This window comes from Passer montanus, unplaced genomic scaffold, assembly GCF_014805655.1.
Source record: "Passer montanus isolate IOZ18808 unplaced genomic scaffold, ASM1480565v1 scaffold5, whole genome shotgun sequence".
NCBI lineage: Eukaryota > Metazoa > Chordata > Aves > Passeriformes > Passeridae > Passer > Passer montanus.
Genome location: NW_024369929.1, coordinates 16504755 through 16527788, shown reverse-complemented (window position 1 = coordinate 16527788; position 23034 = coordinate 16504755). Strand labels below are relative to the sequence as shown.

General features: G+C 51.2%; 1 long non-coding RNA gene across 1 annotated transcript; it reads left to right on the top strand.

Annotated features, from left to right (window-relative positions):
- The first annotated feature begins 5133 nt into the window (after positions 1 to 5133).
- LOC120509137 lies at positions 5134 to 6552 on the top strand. The gene is made up of 3 exons (XR_005629167.1): positions 5134 to 5226; positions 5960 to 6029; positions 6185 to 6552. It is a non-coding gene; the product is annotated as an uncharacterized LOC120509137 (long non-coding RNA).
- The last annotated feature ends 16482 nt before the right edge of the window (positions 6553 to 23034 follow it).

Below are 23034 nucleotides of genomic sequence, written 5' to 3'. Positions count from 1 at the left end.
TGAGCTGGAAAGGGACTATTTGAGTAAAAAACCAGCTCTGTGTGCTGCCACCACGCTGATCCAGCAACAAACTGTGTAACAAGCCCGGTGTCCTTAAAAAAAATAAATCTACCCCTCTCCATGTTTACACATACAATTTGCAAACACAAAACTGGAAGCTCCCCATGGGGACAGGATTAAAAAAAGAGGGTTATTCTATTTGGAGCTGGTCCAGAAAGCAAAGGGAGTATATATAAATGTATATGTTTATGTCCAAAATGGATTTAATTGAGGTTTGTTGTGTCCAGTGGTGCTCTGCTAGAAGCAGGAGCTAAAAACACGGCAGGGCTGGAGAAGGAAGGTTGAGGAGGACACCAAAGCAGATCTGAGAAAGGTCAGCCCTAAATGGCAACCTGTCCATTTCTGCAGCAGTTTGCTCTCCTATTTATGATGGCATTTTCTGGGAAGAGCTGGCCAGAGCCAACTAGGGCAGGCTTGTAAAAAGATAATTTTTCTCCCTTAGAAAACACAAAGTCAGACAGACTGGGCTGCTGGCTTTTCTCCCTGCCCAAGATCTGCTGCCCTGGGCAATTTGTTCTGTTGCAGCAGCTCTTTGCTGGAGTGAGTGGCGTCTGGGCAGCCTCAGAGCAGACGCCAGTCACTCCAGCAGAGAGCTGCTTACCACAGCTTTGGTAAATAATTTCTGCAGTGCTGCAGCAGCATCTCACAGAGCAGCACTGTTATTTCGTAGGCATCTCCAATAATAACTCCGAGAGGAGAGGCCACAAGACATCAGCAAAAGCTGCTGCCGCTGACCAAAACTTTGGAGGAGCAGGAACAGAAGTGGGAAGAGAATAGAAATAGGGACTGAGTCACTGGCTGGAGAGGCAGCAAGGGAAAATTGAAAAAGGCAGGCTGCTAAAGCTGGGACACGGCTGCGGGGTCAGCACAGGCTGGGCTGATCCTTCCCCACATTTCTCACAACCTCTAAATGGGGACATGAAAATCAGTATGGGAAAAAGAGAATATTGGCTTCCCTGCTGTGTGTCCAGACCGAAGGTAGCCAGAGGCACTCATTGCTGAAGTACCACAGATCCATCTCCTTTTGTGCTGAAACTGCGTTTTGAGTGTCCCTGCTGGCAGCTGGCTGCAGGATCTCCAGGGCTGCTTTTCCAGCAGAAAGCAGGATTAGGGAGGAAAGGAGCTGACCCCGGAGTCACTGGCACTGCTGGGTGATGCTGGGAGCAAATCACCCTTAAACAGACAGCAGGGCACAGCAGGGCAGAGTTTGGTGCAGCAAACACCCAGCTCACACACCCAGCACAGGGTCTGGCTTTGCTGAGAGGGCAGATGGGGGCTGGAAGCCAGTCAGGTCTCCAGGGAACCTCCTCCAATCCATTGCCACTCCATGGAATGAGAAAACCCCTCTCTGAGCTGGCACCCCCGGGCTTGGCCCTTGTGCTCCTCCAGCTCTGCTGAGAACCCATGGAAAGCGCTGGCTCTGACATTCCAGGCTGCTGGGAGAGGATGAGGAGCAGCAGCTCCTTCCCCTCTCCCTGCTGCACGGCCACTCTGGGCATGCCAGGCAGCTCTGGGGGCAGCTGCCCCCTGCAGACCCCTTCCCATCCTCTCGGAGCCAGGACTGGGGTTTTCCTTAGCTGGACCTGCAATTCTGACACTAACCCCTGGTGTTTTGGTGAGCCAAGCCCTGGTGTAGCACCCATCACTCCCCCAGACAGGTCCAGCTGAATTCTGACCTTGATTTCCCTCCTGAGGTGGGGCATGGCCTGGAACAGCTCCCTGCCCAGCCTCACCTGGCACGCTGGCTCTTGCCCACCCTTCCCAAAATCCAGAGATGCCAAGCTGACCTTGTGTGCAGCTTCCCAGGCCCCAGCAGGCCGGGCTGGGACACTGAGGGGATGGAGCCCTGGCTGCAGCAGGCACCTGACAGAAAATGAATTTTACAGAAACGAGTGGGGTTCAGCTGCCAGCCCCTTTGTACTCAGCTGGTAAAGGATTGAGGCACAGGGACCAGATGTGAACTGAGAGCAAACCAGCCACGAGAGAGGAGGAGTGTGGAGAGCTCAGCAGGAACCAGATCCCAGCAATTCTTGTCCCACTTGCCATGGGACCTTCCCTCTCTTCACTGAGCTCCACCAGCCTTGTGGCAGGGACAGCAGCTGGTCAGCGCAGCTCAGGACAAGGGAAATCAATTAATAAATTCCCAAAGCCAGGTTAGGACAAAACTTTTGGCTGCAAGTGCTGCCAACCCCTCCTGAAGCCACTCCAGTGAGGGCAGTGCCCAGGCAGTGCCAGTGCCCCAGCTCCCAGTGCCACCCTGTCCCTGTGCTCTCCAGACAGGTGGGACACGTGCAGCAGGACAGAGGGACACTGGCCATCCCAACAGGAGCTGTTCCCATCATCATTAGCCGAGCAACAAACGCTCCTTGTGCAGCCATAAAGCCAGGGTGGCATTTTTATTAGCTGAGGTTTCCTCTCCTTTCTTTTTTTTTTTTTTCTTCTCCTTTTTTATGGCCTTATCCACAAATGCTGAGAGCCAGAGGGAATTATTTGTTGCTTACATTAAAGCAAGAAGCCCTCAGACCACAGTGCTACAACCACTCCCCCTATCATTATTTTCTTCTTTTTGGATTTATATGAAGCTCATTATTAAACCTGAGCTAACACAGACATCCTAACAAGGCACCCAGTGCTAATAACTGCTAAACAGCATTATTAGTTATTGTAATTACAGCGTTTAATTGATGATATTAAAGAGAATACTTGCCTACTTTTCCAACAACAAAAAAAAATCCACAAATGTATCTTATTAACACGAATTCTATTCTTATTGGTAAAACTATTGTTAGATTCAAAGACAGCAAGTTTGGTGCATAAACAGCACCAAAAAAGACAGCATAAAAAAATGGGATGGTGGGGCACGTTCCCAAACTCTGGTGTAGCTTAGCTGGGATGGGGATGGAGGGAGAGGAGTTCTGTCCCTGAAACCTGACAGCAGCAGCTCTGGTGGCTTTTAGGAGGGGCATAAATCCATAAATTCCCTAAAACCAGTGCAGGCAGGTCCGTGCAGGCTTGGGGAGCCAGGATCACCTCTCCAGAGGGTGGTTCTGTGCAGTGAGAGGGAATGGGAGTGGCAGGAATCATCTCCAGGCTCCCCTGTGGGTCTGATATGGGGCTGGGATGCTGTGACATCCCCACTGCCCCTCTTCATGCCCAGCGGAATTATTCATGCTGAGCCCAGACACCCAAACGGCCGCACAAACACTGAGCTGCGCTTTTAATTAAAGATGTGCCGAGATAAAAAGCTGCACAAACCAATTTTCAACAATTAAAAGTAATATTCGAGGCGTTTGTCTCCCCAGTCTGCATGTGTCCCGGGCAGCTGGGGGAGCCTGGCAGCATTTTCATGGTTTTTATCATTGTCAGGACTTTTTGCAGCGATTCCCCGTGCAGGATGAGCCCCGTCCAGACGTCTCTTTGCTCCAAAGAGTTAAGATTTCACTTGTCAGGCTGTTTTTGTTTCTATTCACATGTCAGTGCCTGTCATTTATTTAGTCAATGGGACATGTCCAAGGGATGGAGACAGACTGGGTTAGTCATTCTGACCGTGGGTCGCCAGTCACTGCAAACTGCCTGAGGTCATTTCCAAAAGCGCCAGGAACAATGAGAGGGAAGCTGGGCCCGGGAGACCTGCAGGAAACGCCGTGGAGATTAAAGACAGAGATAGTCCTTTGCAAAAGTACACTGGAGGAATGTTCCCTATGTTCTGTCAACAGAGTTTCTTCCTCGCTCAAGACTGTCTATTTTAAGTCTGAGCTCGCACCAAAAATGGAAATCCTCGCTCAATGGCTATCAGTGGATCTTGGGTTTCTGGGGCTGCCTCGCCGAGGAAATGAACCCTCGGCTGGGCTGGAGAGGCTTCAAACGATCCCTCCTTGCAGCAGCTCCGTGCCGGGCTGAAGGATGGAGCTGCAGCCATGGCAGTGCCCTGTGCCCACGAGCACTGTCCCCACGGGGTCCCCACAGAGCCCAGAGCCACGGAAGGAAGGGACAGCGCTGGGGACATCTGCTGCAGCGTCCCTGCTCCAGCAGGGTCACCCCAGCCTGGCCCAGCACTGCAGCCAGAGCTGGGCACTGCCAATGGCACCTGGCAGGGCTGCCAGGCCCTTCCAGGACACTCCTGCTTTGGGGAAGGGACGGCAAAGGGAGCAGAAATCAGCCATCAACATGTGCTGCAGCACCTTGGGCTCAGCTCAAGCCCCGTGACTGCAGATTTGGGGGAACGGGAAATTCCTCTGGCAGCCAGCTGGGCCTCAGTGCAGGGCTGGAGCACGAGAGCAGCTTGAGGTGCAGAGATGCACTTTTTGCTTTTTAAGCAGAACAGGCCAGGCCGCCCTCACTTAATGCATAAGGTACCTCTGGGTGTTTTGGAAAACACTAATAACAACCACATGATTGGTGTAAAACGCTGCCTTTTCCATCCAGACACACTATTGTTTGCAGATAAATACATTCCACCGAGCTTTTTCCCCCCCCTATCCTTTCTGCATGTGGCTTCTGCATCTCAGGAAGATGGGGATGGGGTTTGACCATGGTGGTGGCCCAGGAGGAGCCACTGGAGCTCTCTGGCTTGGGAATTAGGGACTGGGGCTAGACCCTGCCCTGGGTGAGGGTACAAGAGCCAGAGCTATGGGACAGGGATGGAAGGGTGAGGAAAAGGAGCTGCACAGTAGATCTGTAGCAGTTTTTCTAGGCGAAAGCAGAAAATGAGTTTTTTAGAACACAAACATCCCTCATGGACACGCGCACACACAGGAGAAAACCCAAATTCCCGAATTCCTCAGCGTGGTATTTATGAAGGCACTCGCAGACATGATACAGGCCAGCTCCGGGAGATTTCTCCACGTGTTGTTAAAGATTCGAATTACAGAGCAATTTGGAGCCTTTGAAGAGGCTGGAGCGGGCACGGTGAGCCCGGGGCTGCTGGGGCAGGGGCTGGCTGGAGATAAGGCAGGGCCAGCAGTGACGGAGGCACGGGGGGAATTGGCTCTGCCTGCAGATAAGGGAAGCATCCTGCTCGGAGCACGGGGTAAACAACTTTTAATACACAAGTGACTTATCTGGAGAGTCCCACGGGAGGAAGCGGCGCTGGCCGAGGCTCCGTCTGCGCGCTGTGACACGGCGGGGACGCGGCACCGCCACGGCACCGGGGCCTGGAGCCAGGGGGTCTGGGGAGCCCAGGGGGGTCTGGACCTCAGGGGAGTCTGGGGAACCCAGGGGGTTTGAAAAGCCCAGGGGGTTTGGGGAACCCAGAGGGTTTGTGGAGCCCAGGGGGTTTGGGGAGCCCAAGGGCTTTTGGGAGCTCAGGGGGTTTGGGGACCTCAGGAGGTTTGGGGAACCCAGGGGGTCTGAAGAGCTCAGGGGGTTTGGGGATCCCAGGGGGTTTGGGGAGCTCAGGGGTTTGGAGAGCTCAGAGGGCTTGGGGAACCCAGGGAGGGTCTGGGGAGCCCAGGGAGTTTGGGGATCCCAGGGAGTTTGGGGAGCTCAGGAGTTTGGGGATCCCAGAGGGTTTGGGGATCCCAGAGGGTTTGGGGATCCCAGGGAGTTTGGGGAGCTCAGGAGTTTGGAGAGCTCAGGGGGTTTGGGGAGCCCAGGAGGGTTTGTGTTTGGGTTGCTCAGGGGGGTTTGGGTTCGGGGAGCCTGGCTGCTCGTGGGTGCTGGGGGTAAGCCTCAACCAGCTTGCAAAAGGGTGTGGGAATCCACAAAATCGGAGGGGTTTGGGAAAGCTGCAAAAAGCAGGCCTCCGAGACAGCAGGACTGTGATCAGAGCTAAGCAGCAGCCATAAAATAAGTCAGCAGAAAAATGATGTAAAAAGTAGAAAAGTAAGGACAAATGGGACAATGGTCTGTGTATTAACGCTTGGCTAGAATAACAAGATGGATGTCTTATCTTGTCTAGATAAGAGATGGATTTGTCTCTGGCAGAGGGAGCAGGGCTCCTGGTCACAGGTGGCCTGGTGGTTTTGCAGGTAGGTATTGAGCCAGCCAAAGGAAAAATCACAGAAAAAGACTCCAAAAAGAGACTTAAATGCTCTTTTTAAACAAAAAACTGCCAACACCAATCATTTTCCCCACTAACAACACAGAATTTTGGGTAAAACTCAGGTGTGTTTTCATTGATAAGGGCAGGAAAGCACTCCCAAGCTGGAGACAAGAAGTCCCAGTTGTGTCACCACAGCTGGAGAAGGCTGGTTTTTCATCATGGGAGGAGAACTCAGGAGATGCCAGCCACTCCCTGGTGCTCCCTGTGTAGCTGCAGGGCTCATCTCAGCTCTGCCACCTTGCTGAGCATCCCTCCCATGTGGTACCCGGGGGGACACAGCCAAACCTCGTCCCTGTGTGGTTTTTGGGGAGAGAAGATGGAGTCAGGAAGAGCTGCTCTTCAGTTGAGAGCCTGATTTATGGCCCAGGCCTCAGGCAAATCCCTCACTGGCTTTGTGGTTTCATTTCCCCATCTCTACAATCTCTTTCACGGGTCATGTGTGAGGGGGAATTAACAGTCAAACTTTGTTTTTAATAAATATTTAAAGATTTGTCTCGTGTTTTATGGGTGTTTCTGAATGATCTTCCTGCCCTTGCATAAAGGGTCTCTCCCTGCCAGCTCTTTAATCCCAGCTCCTCTGCCTGGCGTGGAGCGATGCCTCTGCTGCAGATTTGGGCTTTCATTGAGTAACAATTAAGCTGCCTCAGTTAAATGTAAAGGCATGTGAAGAAAGTTTTCTGCTGCCAGATCAGTGCTGGGTGCCAGCAGCACCCTGAACTGAAGGGTTCCTCTGCAAAAGCTCAGCCAAAGCAGCACCCAGGCAGGAGCTCTGAGTGACCCCCAGCACCCCAAAATTCCCCATTGATGTGTGAAGCAGGAGTAAAAACTCTGCTTTCAGCAGCCCAGCGTGGTTTGGAAGTGAAAGCACAGGTTTGAAGCTCCTCTGAGCTGAGGCCAGTGGAAATTCAGTGTGGGTTTGACCCCAGCACTGTGCACGCTTTGCTCTCTGCCTGTTCATTGTTAAACTCATTAAAACCATCGGGGTTTTTGCATCTTAAAAGTGTTTTCTGACTTTGTAAAATATGTGAATGCTTAAGAAACAATCTGTGTGCAACTGTGTAAATAGTGATTAAGGAGGAGGAACTCTGTGGTGTTCAAAGGCAAGGAAAGGAGCAGAGCAGCCTGTGGAATGATGAGTTAATTTTGTCTCCAGCCTACCTGGTGCCCAGCTCACCTCCCTCCCACCTGGCTGCTGATGGGCCCTGTGCTCCTCCACCCAGGTAAGTGATTTTAAGCTGAAGATTCAAAATTAGCTGTCTCAGACGTGCCCCAGCACAAGGTTGGTCACTTCCTTACAATATGGATGTGGGACTTCAATATCTGTGTCTGGGAGCTCTGGGATCCCACCAGGAACCCCCTGATCGTACCTGGGAGCTCTGGGATCCCACCAGGAACCCCCTGATTGTACCTGGGAGCTCTGGGATCCCACCAGGAACCCCCTGATCGTACCTGGGAGCTCTGGGATCCCACCAGGAACCCCCTGATTGTACCTGGGAGCTCTGGGATCCCACCAGGAACCCCCTGATTGTACCTGGGAGCTCTCCCTTTGGTTCCCTGGGTGCTGAAGGCAGTGCCCTGGCCAGGAGCAGACTCATTTTCAGCAGTCACTCACATTTTGTCCCCAAATGCTCTCGCTGTCCCTGGGCCTGACCTCAGCACCCTGCTCTGTCCTGGGTCTCCTGTGCTCCGTGTGTGAAGGTGGAACAATGCAGCTCTCTGAGCACCCCTCCAGCACGGAGGAGTTGGGCATTGTTTTCTTTTCCTGTTTTGTTTTGTGTGGATAACTCCCCTCTCTGGAGTCACTTCGGCTCCAGAACAGACTATTAATAAACTCAACTGCTTTGGGGAGCCCAAGCCAAACGCTGCCCTTAGAGGGGAAAAAAATAAAATCTACAATTGCACAGAGCCTTTTCATCCCTGTGAACCTTCTGAGGGGCACGTGGTGATTATCCACCACGTCACCAGGTCACTGCTGGCTCTGGGAGCCACCACAGCCCAGCCTGCCCCTGCTGGCCCTGGGCTGGTGAGCTCTGCAGCACAGCAGGGGCTTTCTCTAAGCTGGGGCTCTTTGGTGGCTTCCCTCAGCTTGGTTCTTGAATAAATGGTGCTGTGAAGGGGACAAGGGGTGGCCCTGTGGTTAAGGCACAGGGCTGAAGTCAGGGAGCTCAGCAGGAGGATGAGACAGTGCTTTGGTATCAAGGTTTTCTCTGCTGGCCCTACCAGGTTCTGCAGAACACAAACTTTGGCTTTAAAAAGAAAAATAAAAACAGCTCCATTATTTGGGAGTCCAAGGTCCAATTCAAGCAGCCAATGGGGGTGAAAACACAGCTGAAGTCTGTGCTCCCCTTCAATGTTAAATCTTACTCCAGGCACAGGATCTGAAGCCACTTAGGATAAAACCAAGGGTATCCATCAGCAGAAACACTCAGGGATCACAGGAAGAGGCTGAGAGTTACTTTGGTAGGGGGTGAGATGATATTTAAAATATATAAGCACAATATCCAGCCGAGAGATAGGGTCAGAGGTCCCATGGCAGCACAAAAGGAAGAAGACCATGTGCCAGATCTTTCTCCAAGTGGTACTCAAAGCCGCTGGAGTTGCTCTGGAGAGGCCAAAACCAGATTTCAGCACCAATTCTGGAATGGGATGCACGCAGAACTGACACAGGGTTGCAAGACTGACAGAGGAGGTTGAGCACTGAGTCCAGGTGCCATACTGGTATGGATCTCCCACAGAACAGAGGGGTTCCATTACTTTCCTTTTAAAAATGTATAAAATTAATAGAGCTCTGAAACAAGAAACAGCTCAAGCCAAGTGTTCAATTTCCACTCACAAACCACAAACCAGCACCTGCCCCCCACCCACCTCCCAAAACAAACCTGAGCCTGAAATTCAGTAATTTTTCAAACAGCAGTTCTTTCACTCAAAATCTCAAAAAAACTAGAGGTTTCACTTTCTTCCATTATCTCCAGCACCAGGAAAGCCTGGCAGGTTCACTTCCACACAACAACTGCCTCTGCTTGGCTCTAACCTGCCCCCAGACAGCACTGGGGAGGGTCACCTCTGTTTTCTGCCTGTCCTGGAAGGAAATCACTGTTTGCCCAGGACGAGGGCAGGTGCCTTCCCTTCCCCATGATCACCTGTGCTCGCTGCTGGCCCTCAGAGCTCCTTGTCCCTGTGCTTCCCCTGACAGACTGGAGCGTGTTCCCCTCTCCCTGTGGCTCAGGCTTTGCCTGATGTGCAGGGACTTGCTTTGGCACCATCTGATTAGCTGCTGTTAACATCACTTATCCTGCTGGAGCTTCTTCCCAGTGAGCAATGAAACATTCCTAATCCAGGCAGATTAAAGAGAGACACGTTTCATCATCCACCTCCCAGCTTCCAGCACTCCACTAGAAGGGAAGAGGCCTTTGGGTTTGGGAATTGCTCACAGCTCCATGGGAGTGGAGCAGCCCTGATGGAGACACAGCCTGACAGCTCTCAGCTCCACGGGGAGCTTGGGCTGTGAAAACGATTTCATGGTGCTTTACCTCAACCTGCTGCAGATGTTCTGCACCCTGGGTGAGCCCAGCCTGAGGTGCTGCTGCTTCCAGACCCCTCCCAAGGCTTTCCAAGCCGGGTCAGCTGCAGCCACTGCTGCTGTCCAGCCTCCTCCCTGGCTCAGTCTGGGAAACCAGATCATACCCAGCATGGCCTTATCCAGAACACACTTCCCATGGTTTAACCTGCCCTTCCAAGCTTGTGGAGCTGCTCTCAGTGGATGTGAGCACGTGCACACATTCCCCAACCACGGCAGGGGCTTTAAAAGTTGTGGGTCAGTCCCCACCTAACTGAGCTGTGCCACATGAACATTCCAGCTGGGAGGAGAGCAGCCTCTGAGCAGCACTGCTGGGGAAGGACCAACCTGCAGCCCAGAAAGTGTGACAGCAAAGAATTTACTGGCAGGATGGAAATACTGTGTCAGAAAAAGCTGGGATTGGAAGCTGCCTTTTTGTTGTCACCCAGAAATCCCAGCACAAGGTAAAAATAGGGAGGAAACCTGAGCTTCAGTATTTCCGCTGCTCATGGGGCAAGTTATTTTTATTATCACAATAAAAAAAGATCCTGCCTTGAGAGGTTTGGGGAGGCACCACTGGCCTTCTAAAACCTCTCTCTGGAAAGTGTGGTGACCACTAACCCCAGGTAAAACATAACACTCTCCCTCCAGCCTTGACCTGTCCCCAGAGTTTCCCATATCCCTCGTTTTGCCTGATCCCTGATGTTCTCTTGGAGCAGGGGTTCCCGTGTGCCTACCTGGGGCACAGCAGCTCCTGAACTCCAGAAGGACCCTGCTATAAAGCAGAGAAGTTCCCACATTCCTGGGACATGGCTGGACACAGCCAAGCAAGAACAGAGGCAGCAGCACGGAGTGTCCGCTCTGCCACGACACCCAGAACCAATTTAGATCCAAACCAAGCTTTTCACTTGCCACCAAAATAAGCAACTTATGGAATTGCTATCCTGCCCAAACCACAGGGCTGTTTTAATGACCTTCCATTTAGGCATTAAGGAGTGAAATGTCTAATCCTGTCGAGTGTGTAAGGAGGTGACTCACTCCCTCAGCGCTGTAAGCTGCCTCCCTTTTGGCAGCTGCTCTGTGCAGCAACGAGAGCAGCCCTCAAAATGGCAGGGCTTGGACCTGCTCACCTGGAAGGAGAAACAAACCCTAACTGCAGGTAAGACCTCATTTCATGTCTGTGTGCAATAATATTATTCCAGTTGCCAAGCAGCAAACGGGAGGTGCAGTAAAGGACAGAGATAAAGCCTTGTGAGTAGGGGTGTGCTCCCAGAGTCACTGAATCCTGCAAGGCATCTTAAAGCTCATCTTGTCCCCATGGGCAGGGCACCTTCCACTATCCCAGGGTGCTTCAAACCTCATCTAGCCTGGCCTTGGACACTCCCAGGGATCCAAGGGCAGCCACAGCTTCATTCCTTCATATGGGGGGGTTTATCCAGTTGTGCTGGGTTTATCTGCTCTTGTCCAGGGGTTAAGACCAAGATCTGCTCTGTCTGAATAAAAAGGGAAAGGTGATGGTTTGAAGTAAGCATGGATTCAAACCTCATAGAAATCCCTGACTGTCCTCCTACTGGCAGCCCTGAGCTTCCCACCAGGCAGAAAAGGGACAATGTGATGGGAGAAAATGTGGCTGTGATCATCCCCTGCGTGGGTGGGTTCTGCTGATGGAAAAGGTGATGGTCTTCAAGTCAGCTCCTTAAACTGACCTGTGATATAAACAGTGAACAAACAAGCAGGAACAACCCATGGCTGAGTGTCCATCTGCTTCTGTTGTTCATGTAACCACTTGTTTGTCCACACTGCAAGATGTTACTGGGGCAATTAATGGGGCGAGCTCGCCCCTAATGGGTTTTTTCATCAGCACAATCCAAACCACCGAGCCCTCCCTTGCAATTCTTCAAGCAACACAGTCGCTGCCTTGGCCTTCCAGTTGAAAAGGGATAATTGCAGTATCAAGGAGAGCCCTCAAGATCTCCCAGGAGATGTTCTGGAGATCACAGGATCAGGTCCTAAGCATGCATGATTCACTGAAATAAGCAGTGGTCTGCGTGTTTAAACTTGGCTTTTAAATTGGCTCCCAGAAATGAAGGGCCCACGCTCCCTGCAGCATCCGACAGGATGTCCCTAATAGAGGTGGTTGGAACCTCCTTCAAAATGAGAGTTGAAATTCTAAACTTGTTTCTAAAGCCTGGTTTAGCACACACAGAAGTGCAGCTCTCAGCACAGGCGTGCAAAAAATGCATTTGTATCTCTTTTTCCTTTCCATTTTGGCTCTTTGGCTGGAGGAGGTGATGCCCAGACCCAGCCAGGCATGGGATGTCAGAGCTAGTGCCACCCAGCAGATCCCCAAAATCATGCTCCTTTCCTTTTTATGTTAAGCAATGCATTGCACCTGAGTTGTACCCACTGTAGATTCACACACCTTGTTGAATTGGCAGCTCCAAGAAATCAGGAACAACCTTAATGTGAAATTTGATAGTCACCTCACTGCAAAATTACTGGTGCAGTGACTCCATCGAAAAGACATGAAAACCAAGGCAGTTTTAAAAAGAGACAGAGGAAGCACAGAGGAAGAGAAGAGCAGAACAATCCTCAAGAAAATGCACTGCAATGAGCCCAGGGATGTCATTTACTGAGTGCAGTAAAATGTCACCCCTATTTTTTCTTTCTGTTTGGAGATCAGTTCACTCAAACTGAATTTCACACCTAGTCCATGTAACATCTGGCTTTGTGTCTTGTCCAACCTTCCAGCTGCCAGGCAGGAGACTGCTGGCATCCCTGCCCCAGCTGCCAACAAAGGCTGGCACCTGGATTTAGGGATTTCAGGCTAAGGATTTTCTGTAGGAGGCTCCTCTGCGCCGACAGTTATGAATCTCCAGGGCTGTGTAGACATTTCTATCAGTGCTGGCCATCACTCAAATCCTTGCAAACAATGACTAACAGGAGCCCACACATGGCTCTGAGGGAGCTGTGCTCTGCAGCCTGCCTGTGTCACATGTGTGGGGCAGAAGGACCATGGGGACCAACAGGAGGTTCCTTCAAACCCAGAGAGCTCCCATTGTGGTGTCCCCACTGCTTGGCACACACGTGGGCATCCACTGTGCCATGGGAACACCGTGTGGGGCACCCAGGCTGCAAAGCCCAGAGGAAACTTGGGTCAACATCCCCACGGTCTGGTCACGCCTCTGATGGCAGCTCTGAGAGCCTGTGAGTCACCCAGAAAAGATTAGAGGAAAGTTCCCTTCTGTTTTAATGAATGAATAAGCTCTAAGGTTTTTCTAGGGTGTGGAAAAAGATAAGGCTTAAGGAGGAAATGCAATTGTCTGTGGAGCCTTCAGGTCTACCAAGTGCTTCCAGCACGTTCCTAGAAACAGCTGGCATTTGATCCTATGAATTATGGCTGCCTTTGCATCATGGTCTGGACTAACTGGAACCAGTCTACCTGAGATTCTGGTTGCAGTGCCTTTCACAGGGGGGGCCTGTAGGTTTTATGAAGGTCATCACCCACTGCCAAGTGCTAAAAGACTTTAGAAGGATCAATCACTTGAGCTACAGCATGCAGGGAAGCTAATGGTGGGGAAAACTCTGCTGGGCCTAGCTAGGTCCCTGGAAGTCTGCAGAGACAGCTGTAGCACCAGGAGCATCTCCCACGTGGCCCAAGCAAAGGGCAGGGGCAGGCTGAGACTGTGTTCCAGCTGCCCAGCAGCAGCAGAAACCAGTGGTGGCCACACAGGGTGAGGCAGCTGATGTTGCTGGCTTGCCCCTCAGAGGGGTGGGTGTTATGTGGTGGGAGGCCCATGGAAGGGCCTCTCTTTGGGTCTGTGCAGGAGTTTGTGGGACAAACCCTACCAGCACCACGGGTGAGCAAGAACCTGCTCCACTCCCATCAGAGAGCTCGGACAGGAGCAGCCTGGAGCTCCATGGTGTCCCTGCCGAAATCCCCTTCACTGTGCCTTGCAGAGGCCTTGGAGGGCTCAGCCCACCATGCCTGGGGGCTGCTGGCCTGCCGGGGCACAGATCTCCCACAGGGACCCTCCTGGAGCAGCCCTGCGTGGGTCCTTCCCTGCAGCTCATTTGCATCTCTTTATCCCTCCCGTGAGCACAGGTTTGAGGTGGGTTATCCCACGGGGTGTGATGTAGCCAGGCAGGCTCCCACCTTGAGGAGCCTGGAACAGCAGCACCTCCAAGGTTTTCTGCTGCCATGGTGTCTGGAAGGGCTCAGGAGGAGGTTCCAGCCTGGGCAGGCACCGGGAGCCGTGTGTGGCTGCCACAGGATCCCTCTCACTGAACTTTTGGACTCCTTGCAGTATGAAACTATAAATCATCCCTGCTCTGGCCGCTCGAGATGCCTGTGAAAGATGCAGCCAGGAATGCTCAAGTTCACCCACTGGGGAAGCGTGGTGTTACGTGAAGATCGCAGCCTCCCCCCTTATCTGGGAGGCAGCTGATGAAGGGCCTGGCGTCAGTCTGGCAACTCTGATGGCTCCCATTTAGCACCACAGCAGGGAGAGCTGCCTATCAGCAGGACGCTGGGGCAGATAGCAGCCAGGACTATCTAATCACATACCTTTTGCATTAGTGCTGCCATATATTCCTTCCATTTACAATCCCGAGGCTGGGCCCGCGCTGCATTTTCGCAGGAATGAACTGTCAACAACCCCATCCTTCCCAAGGCCTAAAAATGGGAGCTTTATCACAGAGGCCAGTAGACTTCTTTTCTTAGACTTCCAGGCAATGGCCAGAGCAGACTTGGAGCCCCCACGAGCGAGACATTAAGGAGACCTTTTTGAGATAACAGCAGTTCACTTGGCTCTCTCAAGAATGCCTCATGGCTGTTCCTTTTCAAAGCAGAAGTAAGGAAACCAGCTCAATTAGAGCATATCAAGAAACTTTGTGTCTCCTGGTTTGTTTACCTTTTATCAGTGCTCTTAATATGCTTTCCTGCTTTTCCAAGGGGAGTAGGAGGATTTTGCTTTGTAAGATCCCACTAGAAAAATCAAGCAAGAGGCAGTTTTTTAAAGTAACAAATCAGAGTTAATAACAGCGGGGCAAACTTTCTGCTAACTTGATGTTTCACTGCTTTTGGGTGCGTGATTAAGTTTCATTTTGCAGAAGGAGATGGCTGTGCTCAGCGCACGTTGCCAACCTATAATCTCTGGGGTCATGTTTAAATAGTCTGTGCAACCATTACTTCTTCTGCTGCCAAATGCACATTAGGACTTGTCCTAAATGAAGTGCCCATGAAACATCCTCTCCAAGAATGGCATCTCACAACATTTTTCCAAGCCAAGCCCTGACTCGGCAGCAGACTCGAGTTCAGCAGCTCTCGGAGCCTACATTATGCCATTAATTGAGGGCACAATTAACCATGGCCAAATCTCCCAAAAGTGCCAAATTAGATTTCACTTGAGACAAGCAGATGTATTTGGGATGACTGGAGCAGGCCAAACCCTGCCTGCCACTGAAGCCTGGAAGTCTGGTCGCAGGCAGAGAATCAGATTTGCAGCCTTCACATGACTCAGCTCTCCAAGCTGGAATCAGAAGCTCAGACCCCAGAGATCTGGACACACAGTTCCCTGCAGTGCTCCTGAAAATGAAGATTTGCTTTTGGAGGTCAGTTGGTTCATCCTATATTTATAGAAAAGCTTTTGTGCCTCCTGCACCCCTCACCTTCTGCAGGTGAGCTAGAACCCTGCCAGTGCCCTGCACTGCCACACAGATCCCTCTTGTGCTGAGAAGGGAAAATAATAGCAGGAAAAGGAGACAAATCCTTCATTAAACTCTGGCTTGAATTCTCTGAAAACCCTGGATAAATATTCAGAGGCTTTTTTATATTGCAGTGACTTAGCTCCCACCTGCTGCATCCCAGCACCGCCCTGACTGTGCAAACCTTGCTTTGTGACCTCTGCTTGCCTCCATCATGTTTGGAACTTTACTGATTCCCTTTGGGATGCTTCAGGACAGGGGAAACACAAAGCTTGGCCAGTAAAGTCCAGCTTGCAGCTATCTCCATGTGTAACTTAGGGATTGGGCAACTAAACATCCAGTCTCACCCTGTCCCTCCAGAAAACTAATTTTACTCATTTCCCACAGGGAGATAAAATGCAGGTCTGCTCCCATTCCAGAGTTCTTTGGCTGGGACACAAATAGCTTTGGAAACACTCTTATCTGTGCTCAAACATCCTTTCAGAAAATGTATCAGCCTGCAAAGGGCTGTCCTGGTACCACAAAGCCTCTTCATATGAAAAATGGAAGCTCAGCCCACAACCAGATCTTGTCGAGGAAATTTGCTTTCCTCTTAACACCTGCATCCCACAAACCCAGAGGGAGGAACATCCCTGTGCAGGAGAAGCCTTTCACAAACATCCACCCTGGAAGGATCCTGCCCACACATTTTGGGGCTCCTTAGCAGGATGTCCCTGAGGGCTTTGTCCTGCCTATGGCCAGGGCGAGGTGATGCTGCACCCCCAGCCCAGCCCCAGTTAATCTCCTGCTTGGAGTGCTCCTGTTACCCAAGGCAGCTTCAGAGACCCCTTGTTTTTCACGTGCTTGACATTTTTTATGGTTCCTCTAAGCCAGGCTCAGCTGAACACAAGCCAGGCTTGTATCAATGGCTGGAAGCAGGAGGGGCTTGGAGACGTGGGTGAGTTCAAACCTGGGCTGGAGCAGCTCGGGGCTGGCTGGGACATCCTCAGGCTGGAGCCCCCATGCTCGGGCACTTTCCTGAGCCTGACCTCCCTCTCATGGCAGTGACACTCAGCTCGTGTGGCTTTGGATTGCACACCACAGCTCTGGCACTGCTGCTGCCACAGTGCCAGAGAGGAACCAGCCCCAGCTCCTGACACATCTGCTGCCCCAGGACACTCACACCCTGGGTGCCTGAAGCATTCTGTATATTCCTGAGGGAAAAGAAAGGGTTTGGCTTTGCACAGTGCTAACAGTGAAATCCCAGCACACCTCCCTGCTCCTGCCCTCCGTGCCAGCCAAACCTGCTCCTCACACCTCTGCAAGGGGCTCTGGGACCTGGCAGGGATGGCTGCCAGCTGCCAACTGGGTTTGGGTGACTGTGTCACCAGGCCAGGCTTGGTGTGAGCTGCTGACTCGGGCTGTGGAGCCTGTGCTGCTCCTGTTTCTGTGAACCCCAGGATTTCCTCTCCTCACAGGGAGCGATGGGAGCTCAGGGGCTGCCAGTGGCTTGGTGAGCCCCCATCCCACCCTGCTTCTCCCAGGCTCATCCCTAGCCTGTCCCAGGCTCATTCTCATGGCAAAGGAGCAACCAGGGCCACCCCAGTGCAAAGGAGATGCCTGCAGGGTGGATAAGGGGATAGAGGAGAGGCAGAGGCTCCTCGTGTCCCTTGCCCGGTCTTGCACTGGGGACTGTTCATGGCACAGGTGCTGCCACCCAAGGGAACAGCTCATTCCTGATGGCTCCAGTTCCTCTGCCTCACGGTTTGCTGATGGCTCCCAAGTCTCCTGTGCTGTGGAGCATCAGGAGCCCCTTGCAGACATCTCCAGATGAGCTGCAGGCTCCTTCCCATGGCCTCGGGGTCAGCGGCGCTGCCGTTGGGGACCCACGGCTCTGCTGCTGTGGGGCTGCATTTCCACTGCCCTGCACTCCACACTGGGGTCTTTGAGGGCTGACATGTTGCAAAATAGGAACAAAATGTTTGCAGCACACTATCAAACCTCAGTGGCTTCATTTATCCCCCCAGGACTGGTGCAAATGGTCAAACAGATAGCGAGGAGCCAGGACCACTGCCCTTGGCCCGGAGCCTGGAGAGCATTTTCCATCAGCTCTCTTTAGGAGTTGTCTCCCCACAAGACTCCATCTACCTTTGTCCTTCAACAAAAAGCCATTGTCCCAGTGTTCTTGGGGTTAATCCCTCCAGTGGTGGCATTTTCTGGTGGGACAGTTGTTGCTGTCACCTTGCTCTGGCTCACAGGAACTCAGCAGTGCTGCAGCACAGTGGCTGCAGGCTGCAGCCCTGAATAATCCCTTAAAATCTACAGGATTTCATACAGAAACAGCAGATTTCTTTTTTCTTCTTGCATTTAATAACATGGACAAACTTGCCTGCATCACCCACTGCTCTGTTTATGGAAGTTCAGTTTATTGACAGGTGCCTCCCTTGCACACCCTCAGTGCACACCCCCCATGTCTCCTCACATGTTTATGTCTCCAAAAAATAGAAAGGGATAAAAAACCCCCCTGCATTACATGAAACCCATCATTTCACTCACTAATGGAACACATTTTCACATGCTCTGAAGCTGGAGGCTGCTGTTGCTTGGCCATGTTTTTCATGCACTCCGTTTCCTTATCACACCATATAATTTTCAGACGAATGAAAATCTGGGCTTTCACTTGCACAAACACCCTGACATGAAAACCTGCTCACTGCCAACTCTTACAAACATGTCCTCATAGCTGATGGGGTTTGTAAGGCCTGGCTCCTGGGAGACCTGTGAATGTACCAGAATCTCAACTTTCCTCTGTTCTCCAGGAGTCATTTTCTGCTCTTGATGGTTCCAGAGAACCCCAGGAACCCAAATAATGCCAAAGGTAGAAGGCAGAGGAAAGAACTCCCTTGTTACAATTTAAAAAAATATGCATTTGCAGGATAGTTTTAAGGGAATTTTGTGAGTTGGGGTTGGCAGAGGTTTGGGAACACAGCACGGGACCCTGCTCCAGCACCTCCTTTGGAAAAGGGGTCCAGAGCAACACCCTGCTGGGGGCTCTCAGCCTTCACCACGGACTCAGCATCACCCTTTCCAGGCTGCTTCTCAACTGCTTACAAAAACTAAAGATGCATTGTATGTACAGGCTGCCTCTGCCAAGAAAAATAAACTCAAGAGATGCATTTTTTTTTTCCAGGCACTCGCAGGCAAACCAAGGCAAATATTAACAATCACAGTGTTAGACCCCAACTCCTGTGAAATAATAAAAGTAGGTGACACTGTAACCCTGGGCCTTAAATCATGTGGGTAATGCACTCCTGTCCATCTGCTGCTTTCCATCCCAAAGCAATTAATAGATAAGTGTTAAGACAGAAAGTAATAATTCCAGGAAGTAGGACAATTAATTTTTATGAAAGACTGAGGTACTGTTTGCTTTTTTACTGGCGGCAAAAAATTCATTGCTGGTGGTGGCAGTGGGAATTAAAGGTCAGTGGTGCCTCCATTGCAGACCTGTGGCGTTGCATGGGGAAGGGGCTGTGGAGGGTGCAGGAGGCAGAGCTCAGGGAATCTTCCCTCCATCAGGGCATCTCCACCTATGTTTGATCAGCATCACACAGTGGGGGCTGCTAAAATAAAGAACACACCCCTGGGACCTCCTAATTAAATGCTGTAGGACAAAAAACTGGAGAGGAGATTTCACAGATGTGCTGGTCTCGAGGATCTGTCCCTGCTTTACAGCTCTGCTCAGCTTTTCCTCAAAGGAAAAGCAGAACCAGGAGATCAGAACATCAGGGCTCAGCACATCCCTGTTCCAGCCTGTTTCCAGCACAAGAGCCCAGAAAGTCCCTTCCTGCTGCCACACAGCTCGATGGGAGCAGAATCTGCTTGCTCAACTCCTGGAGAGTAATTGCAGGCTAATAACATGCGCTGGCATGTGGGCTGGGATGTGAAGTATGTGTGGAGGTGCCTCTGGAAATATGTCACTTGGAAAACACCCCTTTAGCCCACAGAAACACTGTTCAACAACAGGAATTCCTGCAGATCCATATCCATTCAAACTCTGAAGCCACTTGTTGCTCTGCCAGGCAATAAAGCAGCGATAAATGAAGGAATGTACACATCAGACATCTCAGATTTCTCTCCCTCCTTTCCCAGGAGCAGGATGAGGGGACAGTTAATGATCCTAGTTTATGGTATAAATATTTGGACAGAATATATTTTGATACCATAAATTTTAACAGCTCTGGCTGTTTTTAAACTCTGCTTATTCCCCACCAAGTATCTGTGTAAAGTAATAATATCTGAAGTGTTTTTAAGGAGCATAACCTGTCCCTAGGAAAACATTCTCCTCCTTCCTTTAAAATAATATGGATTTGCCTGACAAACGAAGTCCAAATGTCTGGAATTGCAGAGCATTCAGCACTCAGAGCTCTGTTTTTCCATCTTTAGGTGAGGTCTCTGTATCTGTGTAGGATCCTTTGCTCACACAACATTCCTGGTGGGATCCTGCTACCCTGTACCTCTGAATCCCACTAATCCCAGCCAAGAACTGTCAGATCAGCCCAGAGAGAGGAGGAAAAGCTGTTCCCACACAGCCCATGGATAACTGGGAATATTTAACCAGCTTTCACCTCTCCTGCCACAGAAACCATCACCCTGCTGGGCCACTTGCAAGGCTCTTGGTCCCTCCTCCTCCTCCTCACCTGCTGAGCCAAATTTCCAACACTGAGTGGAACAGAGACCTCGAGACCCCAGATGTCACAGCAGCTGCCCTGGGGTGGGACAAGACAGGGATTTGTTCCCCCAAAAAGTGACCAGGGCACTCAGGCAGTGACAGCACCTTCCACTGCCTGTCCCATGGGAGCAGCAGGGACTGTGAAGGGCAAGCCAAGGGAAATCACCTGATGGGATTATTAGAGGGCCAGAGACTACAAATCCCAACAAACCCAAGCTTTGTTAGTGCCACTTCTTAATGAACAACCGGTTTAATTACACAGTCCAAGAGGAACCAGCCTGGAACAACTTTCCAATATGCTTCCTGGATGTCATTACACCCAAATAGCTGTTAATGGGATGAATTTCAAGCAGAAGTTTAGCTGGATTTTGGGGTTTAGAGTGTGCTGGGACATGCTTCCCACAGCGGAGGTGTAATTCTCTGCAAACATACAATTAAAATTCTCAGATTGCTCTAAAAACTGCTACAGCTTCATCTTCTGCAGCAATTTCTGATGGTCACAATTTTCTCTTTCCTAGGAAAAAACCCCTTAATATCTACAAATAACAGGGCCTGTGTCAATCTCCAGACACGCTGAGAACGAGATAGGCAGAAAAATGTTGCTGGGAGAAGGCTCTGGCCGTATCTGCTTCCGAACTTTCCCAGGCACAGAAATGAAATGTGGACCCCGGCACCTCGGTGTCTGGCTCCAGCTCTAAAGTGGTTTCCACTGGTTATAGAACATGCTGACAGCCTCTTCAGATAAGTAGGGCAAGGCAAGGGCACTCGGGCACTTGGCAGCCAGAGGCTCCCGAGCCCTGCCTGTGTGGCTGTGGAGCAGCTCCTGAACCCCAGGCCTGTGAACAATTCCTCCACCAAAGGCACCTGACCCATAAATCCCTTCGGTAGTTTAAAGCTCATTAAAATCTCCAATCAATAGTGCAGGACACTTGGAAGCCCTCGAATCCATTACTGTAAGTGGAAGAGGAATGGGAAGGCAGTCACTGCTGGATGTGAGCTGACTTGCACGGCTGATCCCAAATGGAAAAGGATTCCGAGCTGTCTGCCCATCTCAGGTTTTTACAGTGTGCCCAAATCCCTTCCCCATATCAGAGAGTTCCCAAACCTTCCATGGCATTCATGGAATTTCTGCTCTTTTCGTCTCTTAAGGATACAATTCCACTGGGATCTGGAGCTCTCACAGGGCGATTTTTTTCAAGCAAGCTCAAATAATTCCAATTAAATCTATTTAAACACCCACTTAACGATGCTCTTTCAAGGTGGGGGAGGCAGAGATTTTGAGATGGCTCGGATTTGGAGTCAGATGTAATTTTGCCTCTCTCCTGCTTGCACAACTGACCATTAGCAAAATTGTTGGTGGCGTCAGGATGGTTGTTCCTGTGTTTTCAGGTCTCTCTTACACCATTACAGAACTTCCATTTCACAACTGCCGCGTCACTTTTGAGAGGGCAGAAATTGCTTTACAGCACTATAATGCTCTAGTGCTGGAGATAATGGGTCATTTGTATCAAGGAGACTCTTTTCCCATGAGGGTATTTCAGGGAAGCAGGCAGGTGCTGGGAATTCCAGCAAAATTCCAGCCCCCAGTGTCCCTGATGGTGTGGTGTGCTCTCTGCTGGAGTGGTCAAGGGACATGATGACACTTTTTGGAGAGAAATGAGCAGGAAAGGGCCCAAAACCTTCACCAACTTAAGGCTCTGCCAGGGCAATGCCCACAAAAAGGGTTTGAGGTGTGAATTTGGGGCAGGAGCTGCTTTTTGGGATGGTTTTCCCACCCTCACAGGACACGTTTGCTCCGTGTTGCTCAGCCAGGAGTCTCTGCTGGACAAACACCCCCGAATTGTCTGTGAGGAGGGAGAGAGGCTGTCACAGGGGATTACTTCCATCCTTGCAGTGCTGCTGAAACAGAAGTAGGGGCTCTTTCACACACACAAATTACGCCGCAGCGCAAACATCGCCCGGAGGAGCCCACTCGGATTTCAAAGCTCCACGGCGCAGCCTGGCAGCCTCACACGGGATTCTACCCCCCCATACACACACAGAGGGCTTTAATGACAATGAAAAAAACCCCGAGTCGATAAGAGCTGCTCTGCCTCTTCTCCAAGTAATCTCTCCCTAATCAGCTGGACAGCCTGGATCGGAGCGCGGGGCCAAGTCTTTCCTAGGAAAACCTCCCCTGACCTTCCAAGCAGCTAAAGAGGTTTGCTGGGCGTCAGCACCGGCCCTGGTGGGTCCTGTGGGCAGCCCCAGAGCTCTGCTGACGTGATCCATGCGCTGGCATCAAGGCTGGAATGATGGCAAAGCTCTGCCCTGCTCCTGGCTCCTGGGGATGAAGGCCAGGCCAGCACCTCAGCACAGGCTGCAGTGATTCACCCTGGTAAATCACATTTATTCTGTTTTCTACATTCCGCTAGGCCAGGATGGGACTTGGAGCAGCCTGGGACAGAGGAAGGTGTCCCTGCCCATGGCAGGGCTGGAATGGGATGAGCTATAAGGTCCCTTCCAACCTAAGGCAGGCTGTGATTCATCTGCCTCTTACCCAGTTTCAGGAATATGATTCAAACCAGCAGTCTAATATCTTCAGAAAGCTCAAATTAGCCCGAGACAGCTCGGTTTCCGGCAGATTGGGGATAATTGCTACTGGTTGATCACCCAGACTTCTGTGCTTTGAACTCTCTTTTCAGTTGCTTATTCATTTCCCCCAGACTGTGTCTGGGGCTGACGGCACGGCACAGTTGGGACAGGAAAGGAGCAGGTCCTGAGCTGCCAGCACCTCCCTGAGCTCACAAACCCCTCAAACCCCACAAACCCACAAACCCCACAAACCCCTGAAACCCCACAAACCCACAAACCCCTCAAACCCCACAAACCCAAAAACCTCACAAACCCCTCAAATCCCACAAACCCCTCAAACCCCACAAACCCCTCAAACCCCACAAACCCCTCAAACCCCACAAACCC